The following is a 5,794-nucleotide window of genomic DNA, read 5'->3' on the forward strand; positions in this document are numbered from 1 at the left end:
TGGACGACCAGAAATCTAATTTACTTTATTATTAGGTAAAGATAAAGATTTATAATGACCTGCACCGCGCCACCGCGACACTGTTTGGGTTTTTGTTGACTATGTGTGTAGACTGTAAAGAGAGAGAGAGATCCATGGCGGAGGGGGTCCTTGCTTCCAGCATCGTGAAGGCGGTGCTAGCGAAGTTCGGGTGCTCGGTTTGGGGAGAGCTCACGCTCCGGAGGAGCTTCAGGACTGACCTGAAGGCCATGGAGGACGAGTTTGCCACCATCCGGAGCGTGAGGTGCGTGGCGCCGTCCGTGGCTGGCTGCGGAGGCTCAAGAACCTCGTCCATTCATATTTTCACGGTGGTGACATCCTTGTGTTTGTTGTTCTTCCTTGCAAAATAATTCTACCTACATACCCCCTCCGTCCGAAAATACTTATCATTAAAATGGACAAAAAAGGATGTATATAAAACTAAAATACGTCTAAATGCATACCCTTTTATTCATTTTGATGACAAGTATTTCTGGACGGAGGGAGTAATATTTAGGAGTACCTTTTGTCGAAAACCTATTTAACATTTGAGAGCTACTATATGTAAAAAGTTATTTTTTTGAAGTTTATTATTTGTAAATTAATTACGTTAGATTCATGTATGATGTATCGTAATAAATCCAATTTGGTCCCAAAGCCGATAAGATCGTAGCGCGTAACCATAGTACGAAGATTGGATAGAAAATATGTCATACATGAGTCTATTCCGTTTATATTTACTACCTACAACTGATGATGCAATTGTTTATTTATGTTGGCCTTTGTGTGTAAATAGAATAGAATAAGGAAGTGTGATATTTTACTTCCTATTTTTCATGACTTTTTGATAGGTGTACTTGCATCCAAATCCAAACCACACCTCCCCTCTCCCGCACACCCTATTGTTAGGGATTCCCCGGTGACGGGCAGCGGTAGAAGAAGGAGCATCGATGATTGAGATGCGTGAGGACCTCCATAGACTTGCCAAAGTTTTAAAAGTTGCCCAGCCGTTGAAGGCTAAATGGTAGACTTTTGAAGAACGATGATGCTAGAGCAAAGGGATAGAGAGAAAGATGCCACTTTGTTTTAGTGCAAGGGAGGGTGGTTGAGGACATACGATCACTTGCCAATGAGTAAATAAATGGGAAGAAGAAACGGTGTTTATCGCTACATGAATGACAATCATAGTCGCCATGTTCAACGTACTTTTTTGAACTAAAATTATTGTTTAATCAGTGTGTTGATAATTTTCTGTTATTACCTTGGTTTGAACTAGAAGAGCGTCATGTATGTATGTACGGAGGAAGTTTCGTTGTGTTGACTGTTCACTTGACTTTTCTGTATATATAGATTAGTAGTATAACTGACCCCGCACCGCGACACTGTTTGGTTTGTGTTGACTGTGTGTGTTGAGACTGGAGAGGGGTGGGAGAGAGAGAGAGCGCGCGCGCGTGTGAGATCGAGATCCATGGCGGAGGGGGTGCTTGCTTCCAGCATCGTGAAGGCGGTGCTAGCGAAGTTCGGGTCCTCGGTTTGGGGAGAGCTCGCGCTCCCGAGGAGCTTCAGGACTGACCTGAAGGCCATGGAGGACGAGTTCGCCACCATGATTCTTTGGGATTCTGTTTTAGAGATATCGATGAATATATACATACATACATAAAATGGTGCAACATATAGCTTTTGTTAGCCTTGAGTTTTGGGACCCTCAGATCAAAACTCAAGTGAACTGTCCTCAATAGACGCGAAATTCATTGATTCTCCATCACCTCGTTTTCTCCAAAAAAGCATCACGCGGCAAGAACTTCCAATCGGCCGAATCCCAGGTCAGTCATGGTGGCAATTGGCAAATCAAAACACAGATAGATGGTGATGCTGCTCAGTCAGAAAAGCATGCCTTTTATCTTATCTTACATGCTAGTATTTACACTAATACAATTTAAAAAAATAGAAAAAAAATATTTACACTAATACAATAATACCGACGTAAGTCCCCTTTAAAATCCATGAATAGAAAGAAAAAAGGAAACCATGTGTAAAGCATATACGACTGAAAAAACACGGAAAAAATTGCAAGCACAAACTAATAGCTCGATCAAACACTGAAACACAAACCCCACCTGTCATTCAACCATGCCTAAATAGAAATATTTTCTAGGTGCAACGGACATGTATATATAGCCACGTATTCCTTCTTATCTCATTATCATCGTCTCCCGTAGGTTCCTTTATATTCTCTCTCCTCACTCACCTCGGCCAGCTCCGGCTCTAGCTATACTAGGTGATACCCCGCGCGTTGCAGCGGAAATTTGTAGTGACAAAATTTGAATATAGCAGGCAAAAAAATATAAATAAATTGTGCAGTATTGCAAGGTAATGTTTTAGAGACCTCTGCTATATATACATGATGGTTAGATTAGTAAAAAATGATTATAATCATACGAACAAAATGGATGAATTGTGTTACCTCCAGGGGTACTCTAGTGGCTGGCAGCGTCTTGCTCAAGGGATTTGGTACCATGATTATTTTGCACAAACACAATCGACTACAACAAATTAGAGTGATCAATAATAATTTACACAACTCAAATGGATTTTTGGGATCTCGGATGTACCTGGTATATTGTCCTAACCGCGAGGCAGCATACAATGATGTGGTTGTGGAGAAACGTCTCGGCGGATCAACGCCTTTCCTCCTAACCAAGCAATGCTCCAACCGGCTGCTTCTACCACTGGCCACAATATGATATGGTTGTGGTTGATTCAGCTGATGGCGATTGTAGTCCAAAGGGGAGAAGGTCACAAAGCCATTTAATCTAGAAGAAGAGGAGATTATATTTGGTAACCCCACCCTTATTGAGATCATCTACAAAGATCTCCTCGATGCCAAGCTTATACGGAGCATACAAAAAAAATAGGATCATGACCGATCAATACTAATATATGGGCGGCTACAGCTAAAGAAATACCTTATGGCCAGGAAAGTTTTGGAAGATAATTACCTTGGAAGTGATGTTGACCTTGTAGGTGAGCGACAGGGAGCACAACTCCAAACGGCATGGTGCAGGGCACTGAATGGTTGATATGGGCCTTTCGCTTAACTGTTGTCTGTTGATCAACATGGAATGCAAGGATCAAATCATGCGCTATGTTACATATTAAAGAAAAGAAACTGACGGAAGGGAGATAGACATGTGAACGTAACAGATAGAGAAGGGAGTAATTGGGTTGGCTCGTCTCTGAATCAGACGGGGTGCCACCCTACGGAGGAGCAGGATTCAGCGCTCCTCCAAGTCGTCGTTGTGAATGGAGGCCCTGCCAGCCGTTTCCCTTGCAGGCCGGAAATAATCCCTGCCCGGCTTCGCATCTACTCCATGGACAGGCTAACGCGGGCGTGGCTACCAGATCGTCCTCCAAGGACGAAAATAAACCCTAACTGACCCGAGCCGACCGGAGCCAAACTCCCAGTAGGATGCCGGAGCTACCTTCGCTAGAAGGAACACAAACTAAAGGCCAGGCCGTCGAGGAAAATAATCTGTAGGAAGAAGGATCGATGGATTGACTTGTGAGAGGGCTCAAGCGTTTTTTATTGCGGAGAGAGGTCGTTCTGTGTCGTTCTGGCCTTCTGTTCGGTCCGTTCTGTTGGGATTCTGTTTCCGTCCCTTTAGCTCCTGCCACTAGTGCAGAACCGGGCAATAGCACCGGTTCGTAAGGCCCTTTAGTGCCGGTTACATAACCGGTACTAAATTGTGGTTATTAAAGGCCCCCCCCTTTAGCACCGATTCAGCACGAACCGGTGCTAAAGGGCAACCACGTGGCACGAGCCAGCTATGGGAGCCTAGAGCCCTTTAGTACCGGTTGGTAAGACCAACCGGTACTATAAGGTTTGGGGGGTTTTTAGTTTTATGATTTTTTTTTTCATTTAATTTTGTGTTTCCATTTTAATTCTTTTTCGTTTGCTGGTATTTTACGATACTATACATTGTAAACGTTATGCATATATATATATAAATAGAATTTCTAGTAGAACCAATCATCGAGTTCAACATTATTGTCATGATATTATAAGCGTTCATATATAACACCACAAAAGCAAATTACTTAAGTTCAGAACGAAGAACACGGACATGAAATGACAAGTACTAATTAAGAGCAGCATGGAGAACTAGCTAAATCACTCCTGCTAGCTACTCTCTCTCTGGTAAAATAGCATAGAACATGTATAGCTCTCCTGATTGATCATACTGGAGCATGCCGATGAACCTGTCTCCTAATCATGGGCTGCGCTTCTCATTGCTGCCCCCTAGTACTTCTCTGCGATCATTAACAATTTTCCTCCAATCTTTCACTATTAAGCATTCATCGCTTCTAGAAATCCTGAATGCATTCATGTGCAATGCAGGATATCTTGGCCGTAAGCTAACAATTGACATCTGACCTTTAGTCTCGATTCCCTGAGGCACAACTGTCATCGGGAGTCCCTGTTGAAGAACATCATATACTACTTAATTAATATACTTAGCAATGAAAGTTTAGCAAAAAAAATATGTATGCAAAATATGCACTAAGGACAAATAGTAAATATCTTACCATCATTCCTAAATAGATGTGACCGTAGTTCAATACCATCAGTATTGGTCGCACGTTTTAAGTACTAACATTTCTAAGTGCAGAAAGAAAATTTGTCTTGACAGTATAAAGATCCTCAAGCCATGAAACATAATGACTTATCTCTTCGCAGTTTAGTTCAGCTCCGGGACAGTAGAAGGTCCTGTCTACCAAGCGCCGGACATGTTTGGTTGAATGGAGATAAGCTGCCAATAGAAATTAATTGTCAGTTATTTTTGAAATAAGCAATATCAAAGACAAAAATATAGTTGAGAAAAACTCACATAATGGTAGAACTGGAGGCGTCTGCACATCGACCCATATGTCTCTATTACCTTCAATATCATCTTCCGGACGAATATCAAAGGTGATAACCATACCAGGCTCAAATGCATAAGCCTTGCATAGTGCTTGCCAAGTTTTGCAATCAAAATAGGTGTACGTGTGTGCATTGTATACTTTGACGTTGAAATTATAACCATCATGCTCAATTCTCAGGTAAGCTCTCTTTACCTCCATAGTTTCCATATCTTTGAAACATATCTTATCCAAGACAAAAATTCTTGCATGACAGGGGATGCGCTAGTAGAATAGTGAAAATTAAAAATTATAAGTCAGGCAAATGAAGCATATATAAGTCATGCTTAATTACGAAAACAGACTTGTCGTTGTGATTTACTGTATCGAATTCGAAAGTCTCATCCAGCTTGATGCTGAATCGCCTACCATCAACAAGGAAATTTCTGTCGCACTGGCCGCGCTGGTCTTCACAGTATTGGCACATAATGAAATTTTTTTCGTCGTCAGACGACATTTCCTATGTTCATATTAGGCGAAACATTAAACACTTACTAATTCAATTAATTTAACTACTTTTATTAATTTAACTAAGCATTTACTAAAAATAAACTAGTTATATTAATTCAATTAGTTCAACTATGCATTTACTAAAAATAAACTAGTTCTATATATTAATTCAACTAGTTCAACTAAACATTTACTAAAAATAAACTAATTATATTAATTCAACTAGTTCAAAGTAAGCATTTACTAAAAATAAACTAGTTCTATATATTAATTCAACTAGTTCAACTAAGCATTTACTAAAAATAAACTAGTTCTATATATTAATTCAACAAGTTCAACTAAGCATTTACTAAAAATAAACTAG

Source organism: Triticum aestivum, chromosome 6B, assembly GCF_018294505.1.
Source record: "Triticum aestivum cultivar Chinese Spring chromosome 6B, IWGSC CS RefSeq v2.1, whole genome shotgun sequence".
Classification (NCBI taxonomy): domain Eukaryota; kingdom Viridiplantae; phylum Streptophyta; class Magnoliopsida; order Poales; family Poaceae; genus Triticum; species Triticum aestivum.